This window comes from Oncorhynchus tshawytscha, linkage group LG13 (assembly GCF_018296145.1).
Source record: "Oncorhynchus tshawytscha isolate Ot180627B linkage group LG13, Otsh_v2.0, whole genome shotgun sequence".
Lineage (NCBI taxonomy): Eukaryota > Metazoa > Chordata > Actinopteri > Salmoniformes > Salmonidae > Oncorhynchus > Oncorhynchus tshawytscha.
In genome coordinates, this window is record NC_056441.1 from 64,882,900 (window position 1) to 64,896,092 (window position 13,193).

Here is a 13,193-nt window from a genome sequence, read left to right on the forward strand (position 1 = left end):
TTTTAGTCAGACTTAGGAATTTACTAAACATAGTTTGTCATTAGAAATGTTCTGCAAGGAAAATCACAATTGGAAACAAATATGGAGGAATACTATGCACATAAAAAAGACTTCAGTTCTCCAGCTGGCTACAGAATGTTTTACAAAAGCTGTGCTGCTGTACCTCAGGAACAAGTGTCTTCCAGAGTATGTGAATTATGCAGCAGAACGTGAATGAAGTAAGACCCTCTTTACACAATAGGCCAACTGGGAATCCTCCTCAGATTCAACAGCCTTCTTCCTTCCTCAGTGTCTCCTTTTGCTAACTTTAATGTTACACCAATTTTCCCGGATCATTCTGAGATTTGATGAGCCCAGAAAAGCAAAATATACAAAGACTTGACTACTTTGAAATTGTAAACATGTGGTCAACTGTTGGGCACTATGTAATGTAAGCTAATACAGTAGACACATCTTAGATGCTGCTACAGATCGATGAGTATTGTAGGCTTTGTTTATTTCACTAGCATTCCATCACGTCTTTAGTAGTATGTTTCCTTTTTGAATTGTGGACTACACAATCAGCATCTTAGTAAATGTGTTTCCTGTCAAAGCTGCTGAACTTTTACTCACCCTCTGTGCTAGTGTTGGAGTATATCATAGTAATCTATTTGCAATGACACAAAATGAAATGACTTGAGTAAAAAATCTGTTGAGTCATCAGATAGTTTGTGTGGTTTGTTTGTAACGACATTTTGACTCATTCAGAGAGATAGAAAACAGTTTCACCCCACACAGCTGGTACTGACTGTAAGGTTGTAGCAGAAGCATCCTCTGGTTGTGTCAATGGAGTATAACTTCATCTGGAAGACATCAGAAAATACATTGCACTTTGCATTATGTCAGATAAGTATTCTCTCGCTCTCTCTCACTCAATCATTCAAATACACACACGCACACGCACACACTGGCAGATTCTGCAGTAAACAGGAAGACTTCATGTCAAGCAATAACCTTACTGTGTTTCCTGTTCATCAGGGTGACAGAGACTAGCAACAGCAGCAGGGCATGATGAAAATATACTATAATCCATATTGTGCATATTTTGATATGATATGTTTCTACACTACAGTAAATCAGTTTAATCAATACTATGACTTGTATATAACTGCTCTGTATCTAGTAATACATCCATATCTGATGATTCTATCATTTACTGTCACTGCTGCAGCCATGATTTACAGGCAGAGGATAAAACACTGATGATTTTATGACCCAATAGTAAATCATATTCGACATCATGAGATACCAATTTCAAAAACGTAATTGAATTACATGGGGCATTAGTTTTTAATAGCAAACACTTAACATGGAGTTAGCTCGTCTCTCTCTTCCCTGACTTAATGTGAATAATCACATGAGCATAACGCCTGCAAGCTGTTTTTCTACCTAATGAAAATACCTTCAATGGTATTCCTGAAATCTGGAGAGAGGTGTTTAGCAGTGGGAACAATCAGGAATTTTTACGTCTCCTCATTGCCATGTACAACCTACGGTCTGCGTACTGTCTGAAACCTTCTGTAGTTAAGGCATATGAGATTTCTGTGCAGCAGGCCAAACTTTATTATTTAATTTTTTATTTAACCTTTATTTAATTCGGCAAGTAACTTAAGAACAAAATCATTTTCACAATGACGGCCAAACCCTAACACGGAGGATGCTGGGCCAATTGTGCGCCGCCCTATGGGACTCCCAATCACAGCCGGTTGAGATACAGCCTGGAAACGAACCAGGGTCTGTAGTGACGCCTCTAGCACTGAGATGCAGTGCCTTAGACCGCCTCCACCACTCGGGAGCCCATAAAACTGAGAGGGGAAAGACGTCTGCATCCCACATGGCACTTTATTCCCTTTATAGTGCACTACTTTTGACCTGGGCACATAGTGCATGTCCTAAGATGTCATTCTCCACAGCATGGACACCTCACAAAATGACAACACTGGGATGGGCTGTGCAGATGCACGGCTCCGGACCGGGGACCGTCGCTGGAGGCTCCGGACCGCGGATCAATGCTGGAGGCTTCGTGCCATGGATCTTCACTGCAGACTCCGGGCCATGGATCATCACTGGAGGCTTCGTGCCATGAATCATCAATGGAGGCTTCGTGCCATGGATCATCACTGGAGGCTTCGTGCCATGGATCATCACTGGAGGCTTCATGCCATGGATCATCACTGGAGGCTTCGTGCCATGAATCATCACTGGAGGCCATCCGTCCTGGCTGGATGCCCACTCTAGCCCGTCGAATGCGGGGAGCTGGAATGTAGAGCACCGGGCTGTGAAAACGCACTTTAGACACTGTGCGCTCCACCACATAACACGGTGCCTGACCAGTACCACACTCCCTACGGTAAGCACGAGGAGTTGGCTCAGGTCTGAACCCTGACTCTGCCACACTCACCGTGTGCCCCAACCCCCCCACAAAATTGGGAGCTGCCGCTCGTGCTTGCCTCATTGCCGTGACTCCTGGTATCGCCGCCGCTGCTCCCTTGCTGTTTCCGCCTGTTTCCATGGCAGGGTCTTGTCCCCTGCCATAACCTCCTCTCATGTCCATGAGGTCCTCCACTCCCTCTTCTCCCGGGCTAAGGATCCCTGCTCCTCCTGGCCATGCTGCTTGGTCCTTTGGTGGTGGGTAGTTCTGTTACGCCTGTCGTCGGAAGGAGTTGACCAAGGCACAGTGTGGTAAGTGTTCATGATTTTATTTGATCACAAAACACTCGAACAAAATAAACAAGAGGGAAAACCAAAACAGTTCTGTAAGGTGCATAAACTATACAGAAAACAACTACCCACAAAACACAGGTGGGAAAAGGCTGCCTAAGTATGATTCCCAATCAGAGACAATGATAGACAGCTGTCCCTGATTGAGAACCATACCCAGCCAAAACAGAGAAATAAAGAAACTAGAATGCCCACCCTAGTCACACCCTGGCCTAACCAAAATAGAGAATAAAAGCCTCTCTATGGCCAGGGCGTGACATTTTCAAGCCACCTGTTCAGAGTTGATGCCTACAAAACAAAAGCTGGGGGAGGGAAGTGATTGTGGTGTTATAAATTATTTCCTTTATGTTTTATGAAAGAAACATTTCACTCTTTACTGAGCAAGGCACAGACCATTCATGCATTGTATTGAATTCTCCTCCTCTGAACATTACTTTTTACTTATGCTTAGAGCATGCTGAAAGGCTGAGTGCTTGATGGCTGTTGAGTGGAGGGAAATGTCTCCTAGACTGGAGTGCACAGCAGCAGATTGTGTTGACTAAGTAGTGGTAGCGCTAATAGGGATGGCTGTTTATGGTAAATGGCCACCTACATACTGTATGTGAGCTACTCCTGCAGTATCAAGTCATTTAATACAGTTGGTGGTGGCTAGGCTGCATTTCACTGGGAGCACTGTACCCAGGTGTCATTTTGAAACACAGTGCAATGAAGTGCAGTCTGCATTTCAAAAATAACTCACAGTATCAATTTGTATCACATAATTCTATCTGACAGAAAACTTTACAACCCCCATATATAAAAGCAGAGATCTTACCATAGGGAACGGGCTGTGCTGCATTGCCAGTTGATGGAATAGGGACTGGACACTCTGAGTAGATTCAGGTGGCTGCTGTGGTGTGTGGGTGGGGGATGAGGGCTGTTGGCAGGGAGAGTATCAAGAGAGCACAGTAGTGAAAATGGACAGCAGATGGTTCTGGTTTGGGTACCGGCTGTACTGTATGCGCCTGGTTGGTTCTGGCTGGTCCTGGCTAGGCCAGTGAAATCCAAGGTGGAGCCCACCATGCCTGGCACCACTCCTGGTATCCCCTGCTGCATGGATCTTTCTAGAGTATAGGCAGAGAGCACCTTCCAGTGCCAACCAACCCTACAGGTCCCAAGCATGGGGGAGGTGACTCATAATATTAGCCCATCATCCAAGAGCTGATGTCATGGGCCCTGGTCAAAAGCAGAGCCCAATGAAGAGAGCATAGTGCCATTTGGGAGGCATACATGGACATGAACTTTATTCACAACCAAGACCCTAGGCAGTTTGTGGTTTATAGTCTTTCATAGACAAAAAATGTCTGTGATCGTTGTTTCTGTAGGTACACTACCAGTAGCTAGAATGCTCACAGTACAGAGGAAATGCATTTTTGAACCACAACGCTTTAAGCAGCAAAGCAGGAGGGCCACACCTTAAACAGTTACTCTCAGGGTGAAAAGGTCCTTTATGTTGACAGTCAACAACAAAACATCATGAACAAACCATTGAATAGCACAAGAGAGCTGCATGCTGTACATCCTGTGGCCCCCATTCTCCTACTGTACCCTCAGCCACAAAATCTCTACTCTCTGCTTGAGTAAATTATCTTAAGAGTTTTGTCGTGAAAAACCGAGGGGCACACATACTTCTTTGCTGATCTTGATAAATGTGCCCATTACAGTTTGGAGATGTCCGGTAACTATGGGCAATAAACGAGTTAAAGATGTTGCTTTCCTAGGCAATGAGCTCTTAATTAAAAGCAGTGTAATTAGAGTTCCACCTCCTCTGAAGCGAACAAGCAGCAGTACTGCATGTGCTGCTGGCTGCACCCAGTCCAGCTGACACAACAGAAAATTCACATGCAACCTTAGACCTGGGGGACAAATTATCCCAACACTGGCCAGGATGGGGGCTGTGGAGTGGAGTGAGGGAAGCAGCAAATCAATATGGCTTTATAGGCCTGAATCATACATAAATGTTCCCTCTTAGCAGGGCTATTTTCAGTCATGTTTGATCTAGTCTCTCCAGGGGAGGACTGAGAGGAGGCATGGGGAGGGTCCCACATGCAGGCTGGCTGGTGGGGTAATGGAGAACATTAAGGCTCTGTCCCCGATGGCACACTATCCCCTGTATAGTGCCCTTCTTTTGACCAGAGCAAATGGCACTCTATTCCCTTTATACGTAGTTCACTACTTCTGACCAGAGCCCTAAGGGGCCCATTTGTAGCTCAGTTGTTAGAGCATGGTGCTTGTAACACCAGGGTATTGGGTTTGATTCCTGGGACCACCCACACATAAAATGTATACATGGATGCAGAGTGTTGGTCCAGGCAGGGTGACCAGGGAGGATCCAAAGGTCTGGGCAAAAAATACACATGGGGTGGCAGGGTAGCCTAGTGGTTAGAGTGTTGGACTAGTAACCGAAAGGTTGCAAGTTCAAATTCCCGAGCTGACAAAGTATAAATCTGTTGTTCTACCCCTAAACAGGCAGTTAACCCACTGTTCCTAGGCTGTCATTGAAAATAAGAATTTGTTCTTAACTGACTTGCCTAGTTAAATAAAGGTTAAAAAAATAGTTTTTAAATGCATGGATGACGAGAGCAGAGCTCCCCAGAATCACTCATGGAGCCTCTATATGTATTCACTGACTGTCGGACCAACGTATTCCTGTTACACACTCTACTGTAGGTTGGAGGCCTAGCTGTGTTGATAGAGGAATCGCCATAATCACAACTGGATCTGTAGAGACAGACTCTCTCTGTCCAATTAACCTTTAGACTCGCAGCAGCAATAGACCCGATCACCGCTGTCATGCCTGGCCTGATCAATATATAACCATTCACACAATGCCTTTCACATAGGCATCCAAATGGAGAGATATCTCTTGTTGAATTATTTTTCCCTATTTTCTTTGCCTTATTGAACTTCACCTGTGCTGAGTTAGCGTTCACACCGATGTTCACACAGTCCTGATGTCTATCTACAAGTGTGATCTATGGTGCTGATTGCTGATGATAGTCCACTAAAGGTTTGAGAGGCAATAGTTCAAACCCCAGCCCTACCTCTCCACTCCCCATCCTCCTCTCTCCAGGCCTGAGCCTACAAGCCTCATCCACCCTGGATCATTGTTGATGGAGCCATTGATCCTCTTAACGGGCCAAAGTTAATTAAAAGCAATTAGTCATGTCCTGCACTTATTGTATATTGTAGGGAGTAGCCTATAGTCAACTCTTATCTATGCCCGAGGCTCTGATCCTATTGAAATATATTCTGATACTTCATATAATATATGCACACACGCATATTAACATCAAATCTAACATAATAAATAATAACTATGGTATGTAAAATATGAAAGATGTTGCCAAACTATGGTAATACTGTATGTTTTGTTTATATATTAGATATTATACAGTGCTAATGTATGATATGATTTCTCATATTCAGCATGAGACAGGACAACAAGGGAAGTCCCTTTATATACATGTAATGAAAAGAGCAGTCAGTCAGTCAGCCCATCCCTGGACCCTGTGGATGGTCTCTCACCTGAATGTCAGGCAAAATGTCACAGACTGTGAGCTTTGGCGCTACATCAGAGGCAGGTCTGTGTAGGCAGAGCACACCACGCCACACTCCTCTTAATCCACACATAAACTCTGTTATTCCCCAGGCCCACCACACCATCAAAGATAAGTCAAAACAATTCATTCAAAACAACCTTAACAGCCCTAGAAAGGTCACAATAGTTTCTTCTTACTAAGAACATCTGTTGTCACTGTTAATTAGATTTAGGTTCCTGCATGAGAGAGAAATGTTTGGGGCTCATGTTGTCCTTGAGACACACTAAGTCAGTGTAGGAAATTAGGTTAATAATGTTTCAGTGACTCAGTGCCTGGCAAAAACGTTTAAACTGAAATAATAACCTTCAGTGAATTTTACGGTTTGGGTTTCTTTAGTATACAGTAGATTGGATAGTGAAATGCCTGCCGCAGTTTTATAAACTGAGAGATGATCTTTATGATACAGTTCATGAGATTCAGTCCAGTGGCATTGGATTGCAACTAAATCCTCTCCAACAACTTGAAAACCATTTAAATGTGAAACAGGAAATTGTATTTAATCAATTTTTTTTTACAAACAAATGGATACCAATAAAAAAGAGCTATGTTTTATTGTACTTGAGAAACTCATAAAAGAAAACATCAACAGAAGACGTTGTTGTGCTAGTGCTGACTATTAACTAAAGGCTTTGAATTATTCCCATAACAATTTCAAACCACGAATTACTGTAAAAGACTGGTGTAAATGGATAATTCACTAGAAACAAAAAACAGCTACGTTCATAGCTATAAAATAGGGACAAAAAGTGATGGCGGGCTTTAAAGCTAGAATCCTTAGTTGCTACATCCATTTATAAATGCCTCCTGAGCTTAGTTCAACTGGCTTACCCCATAAAGAACCCAAAGAATTGTTTTACTCCAATGTTTGTAAACATATTAAATGTAAACCGACACTGTACGGCCTCTAAACATTATTTAAACTCAAATGGATTATGGATGGTTAGTCCATGCCTCCATAGCTCTGTCTATGAATTTGAGAGTGGTTAAGTTTCTCCAGGCCCGTCCCTCAGCTTTTTACCAAAACAGAGGTTTAGAGACCCTTTGTTTTGTTTAAATCAAGGATTCTAGCTTTAATTCGGTTATAACTAAAGACTGAAGTCCTTGTGATATCAAATCTTTATTCATATGGAGGTAAAATGACAAGGCACTCAAAAGAATCATGTTGAGGAGGAATCCCCACCCCTCCCCCAGCTCTGAACAAACAGGAGACCTTCTCACAGTTGGGTGGCCCTGCCTGGCCTGGCACCCCAACCTCCTCTGGCTAATCTGGCTTTACTTGACCGCTGTGTCCACACTTCCACACACCTCTCTCTCCCACTAACAACACATAAAAAATGACTCCACAAACTTTTAAGAGATAACAATAAGACTGCACTCAGACACCCATATGCACAAAGCCTGTTCTCTATTGCAGTGTTTCCCAAACTTGGTCCTGGGGCCCCCCTGGGTGCACTTTTTTTTCTTCCCTAGCACTACACAGCTGATTCAAATAATCATAGCTTGATGATGAGCTGGTTATTTGAATCAGCTGTGTAGTGCTTGTGCAAAGGACCAAGTTTTGGAAACCCTCCTCTATTGGCCAACATAAATATAAAGAAAGACTGGGATGACCTGTGTCCCTAGCAACAGAGTTACTGGAGTCTTGGTTTGGTACAGTAGACATGCAGAAACTCATTAAAACACATAGTCTGCATCCGAAATGGCTCCCTATTTCCTTAGGTAGTACACTACTGACCAGGGCCCATAAGGCTCTGTTCAAAAGTAGTGCACTTTTTAGGGAATAGGGTGCCATTTGGGACACACAATAGGACTTTCTCTCCTCTATAATTAGTGACTCACTCCTGTCCAATGTCTGCTTAATGACGTCCAACATCTCAAGTAAAAAGAGAAAAAAATTGGCACTAAAAAGTCACATTTTAGCCACATATTCCACCTAATAATCTTAGGGGCTCAACATTTTCAGTCAATAAAAAAGGTCTGGAGCCAGACATGGCAGCCAGACGGTTTTATTGCATTCTGGGATATACAAGCCAGGCTGAAAAATGAAAGTGTATCGTCACGGTTACCAGCTAGTTACCAGTCCTCTTTTCCTCATTGCCGGAGTGACACAAATTCATGACCCCTCCTCTCCAGGTAGCACAGCCATGGGTGAATTGAATAACAGAGCCATGGGTCCAAACGGCAGCATGGAGCTGCCACATAGCATTTGTTCTGACGTCACCACGAGAGTCACTTGGAGATTGAGCTAATTGAAAGAGCTCAATAACTTTATGATGTTTGTCACCCTTGAAGGCATCCAAAACCGTCTGAGTCTGCGAGTCAGTTTAAGTTGAGGCATAACCTAAAAGGATTTGGTTTTTTTACTCTATGCACAGTAACTAACGGTAACAGTCACCTAAGTAATCTCTCAATAGGCATTATTACACCATATGAATCTGTCTCCTTTGATCTTCTTGGATCATGTGAATATACTCCACAATTGCCTTTTGAAGCTGTGTGATAAAAACAAACACTAACTGGTCTAAAAGAGGGTTTCAACCCTGACAGCACAGGAAGGGTGGCCAGGGGCCAAGGTTAACAATGGGCAATCTGATTCACATGGTAAACATCCCACCCTCAGGCCTCCTGAGTGGCGCAGTAGTCTAAGACACTGCATCGCAGTGGTAGCTGTGCCACTAGAGATTCTGGGTTCGAGTCCAGGCTCTGTTGCAGCCGGCTGCGACCGGGAAACCCATGGAGCAATGCACAATTGGCCCAGCGTCGTCCGAGTTAGCGGAGGGTTTGGCCAGCAGGGATGTCTTGTCCCATCGTACACTAGCGACTCCTGTGGCAGGCCGGGCACAGTGCACGCTGACACGGTCGCCAGCTGTATGGTGTTTCCTCTGGCACATTGGTGCGGCTGGCTTTCGGGTTAAGTGGGCAGTGTGGCTTGGTTGGGTTGTGTTTCGGAGGATGCACGGCTCTTGACCTTCGCCTCTCCCGAGTCTGTACGGAGTTGCAGCGATGAGACAAGACTGTAACTACCAATTAGATAGCATGAAAAAGGCAAAAATAAAAAACATCCCACGTTCATGATGCCATCTATAAGGTACTGTGTTATGTATTGCAAGGCTATGCCCCAAATGGCTCCCTATGGGCCCTGGTCAAAAGTTGTGCACTATATAGGGAATGGGGTGCCTGCTATTTGGGACACCTTAAGTCTTGACCAGCTCCTTTCTCTCAATCTCTGGTCCTTTTCCAAGTAAATTTTCCTCACTCATTGTGATCAGCAGGTGGTCCCATGTGATTGGACAGCGGGAAGTCAATTGTGATCATTATTGCAGGTAAACTCAGTGAGCATGAAGGTTCAACCTGACAGGAGTAATGTTGTGAAAGTGCCTGATTTGATGATGGAATATTCCTCTCCAGTCCTCCCCTCCTCTTTCTTTCAGACTGGTCCAGTCAAGGTAGAATATTGCCTAACCTGATTATACCTAACCTTCCAGACAATGGAACTATATTTTCCCCCTCCATTGGCAGAAGAAAGTGGAAACGTCTTGTTATGCCCCAAGTCTCCGACCTGAGAGGCTCCGTATGTCTGCATCCCAAATTACACCGAATTTCCTTTACAGTGCACTACTTTTGACCAGTGCCCATAGGGCTCAGTAGTGCACTATATAGGGAATAGGGTTCCATTGGGGAAACATCCACTGCCTGCAGAAAAATGGTCAGTCTCCTCTCCTTCCTCCTAGCAGCGGGAGCAGCAGGTCTAAACTCCAGACCAGCGCAGCGTGAGTGCAGCACAGGCCAGTGTTAAGTCCTTGTAATTAGGACTTCACGCTGCTCGCCTTTAAAGGCCTCTAGATGGGGCCTCTCACATCCCCTTCCTTTATATTTCATGCATTTTATTAGCTTTGACATCAGTTGTTTTCACCTCATCTTCCCCTCTGCTGTAAAACACGTCTGTGTTTAGTTGCGGAACAATGGTATTTCTTTGCTCCCTTTGTGTGATTTTTTCAATCATCTACCTGTATACGGTACTGGTTGTGTAAATAAGTCAAAACGTGCTTCTACACCTGCACCGCTTGCTGTTTGGGGGCTTTTAGACTGGGTTTCTGTACAGCACTTTGAGATATCAGCTGATGTACGAAGGGCTATATAAATACATTTGATTTGATTTGAAAAAGTGCCTCTGTCTTTCTTACAACGGACAGACCTTAAAACTATTACAATGGATTTAACTTATCTGTAAGGCAAACTATCAGAAAATCTAAAAGTAGTTCTGGAGAGCAAGTCCTTGAGTAGTGAAAGCAGGCATAGAGCACTGTTATTGCATTAGGGCTTTGAACTAATATCTGAGACAGCAATCTCAAGTGATGCTCAAACAAAACCTACAACTCTCTTGGCTGTGAGCTTCATCATCAAAGCAGGAGTCATAGGATGTGTGGTGTCACATGTACAAAGGCACAGCTGGTACTAGAGAAGAGCAAGGAGACAATCATAGACAATATGACAAGTGTTCTATAAGAAGACAATACTGTCAGTCTGTGAGCAAACAGACAGCAGAGCACAACGTTTGAGAGTCGGAGGGATGAGACATAAAGTGGGTGGTGTGGTGTCTACTACTGTGGTCACTGTTGCTCCTCAGCTGTCTATGTCAGGAGGAGGGCCTGTCCTTGAACGACGGACAGCCAGAGGACAGGTGGAATAAACACCGCTATAATGCTAAGGATAACAGCAGCAGATCTTTAAAGAACAACAACATGGCCGACAGACAACCTTTCAGGCAGCCAGGGGAAATCCCTGGACAGGTGGTGCTCTCTGGTACCCTATTACCTATGTAGTGCACTAATTTTGACCAGAGATGGGTCCTGGTCAAAAGTAGAGTGTCGTATGGGATGCAGACTCTATCTCTGACTATTTTGGCTAGTTTGTTACGTCAGTCAGGACAATTATGTCTTATGATATCCGAATGCATTATGTCCTTTTTTGTCCAACACATTACCAAGTCATGTATGGACATTAGATGGTATAACTATAATCAACTTACTCCAGGCCAGTCCTACTACCATAGTAGTACCTAAGCCTCCACCTCCACGTGCTTTCCCTCATTCTGTTGTTTTTTTGTAGGCTACTCCATGAATATTTCCCAGGGACCATTGCATTGTTTGGACCATTGCATTAAAATCCATTGAGGATTATATGTGCTCCAGCATTGGAGAACAATGCCTGGGGATGTGGGGGTCTTGTTGTCACGTCCCAGTGCGATGGCTGCCCACCCATTCTGATCACAGCCCCTTGCATGCCATGAGCCCAATTAGAAGTTGCTTAATCCCTCCTATGTGAAAGCATGCAGCTCTCTGCCCCTGCCTGCCTTCATTGTAGCATGTCAATGTTTTTGTGTTGAAGTAGATTTTTCATAGCCTGGTCCCAGATATTTTGTTCTCTTGCCAACTCCATTGTTGTCATTGGCATGGCAATGAGTTGGCATGATAGCACAAACAAACTGGTATTCAGGCTAGCTATTGCAGGCATGGGATGTAGAGATGCATAGTGGTGGATTTTATCAAAGGGGCATTTGGCCCATGGCTGTCATAGGACCCTAATCTACAGACCTATGGTTTCCAAAGACAGTTCTGACCATACTGCACGTCCTCTGGACTCTGAGAATAGAGTAGACACAATATGCCTGAGGTAAATTATTGTAGTACTGTCCTCTGAGAGATACTGTAAGCTCCAATCACTCTCCACCGTCTCTTTACAACTTTGTGACTCAGTGGGAAAGAGACAAACACAGCTTCTGATCGAGCAGAGAGCGAGAGCAGGCTGGGAACTGCACAGCTATGGTAGCGTATAATCTGTAAAAGGCCCTCAGTCTGAACTGATCTCAAGGAACAATGTAGTTCATCAATGAAACCTTCATTGTCCTTGCTCCCAGTCTCAGAGGAGGTGCTCAGTACAAAGGGGCTTTTGTTTTGCTGTCCTTACTCAGTCTTTTCCAAAATACAAGCCTTTATCCAAAAACAATTCATATCCACCAATTCATTTAAACAAAAAAGGCTACTTCCTTCTTTCCTAAATTGCCCTGTTCATTTCGCGGTAATTGTCAAATGAACGCAATGAGTTTCACTCATGCAAATTACTTAATGTACTCCACATCTAGCCACGTCTGATTTCAAAAGGTAAAAAGGAACTAAGGGAGGATAGAAACGTATGGGCAAGGAGTCATACAGTAGACTGCATGTTTCCAGGTTGACATAATGTCTGCCAAACACGTAAAGGAGAGATGTCAGTTTTATAGAGGAAAATGGTGAAAAACAAGGGCTTCAGAAGTATGCCCTAAACCATCTTCATGGGCTGGCCTGCCTTATGGAATGCACTGAACCGAGTCGCCGTGGAGACAGCACTCCATTGCTGATGTAAGGAGAACCCCGTCTGTCGCCCCGCTTCTCTCAGAGGTGGAGTGTGTTAATCTGGGACTGTGAGGCTCCTCTTTCCAAACTGGGCAGTATGATCAGATCACGACACCCATCTGACAGACAGCAGAGTTGTTTCTTAGTCTGCCATGACATAGCATCTCTGCTGTTGGTGTTCTGCAGTCCGCAGTTCACATTACAGCACACCAATGAGAGCTGGCCCGGCCGGCGATGGCCACGTGACAAAATGTTTGTTGTAACTGCTCCGCACTCTCCCACCGTCTGCAGCATTTTGTTATTTTGTTATTTGTCAGCTTTCGCCTTTGATGTTCTCTCCTTTGTGCTCGGGTCGTGTTCATTAGCTAATAATTGTTGGGTTGTTTATTTGAAGGCAGGG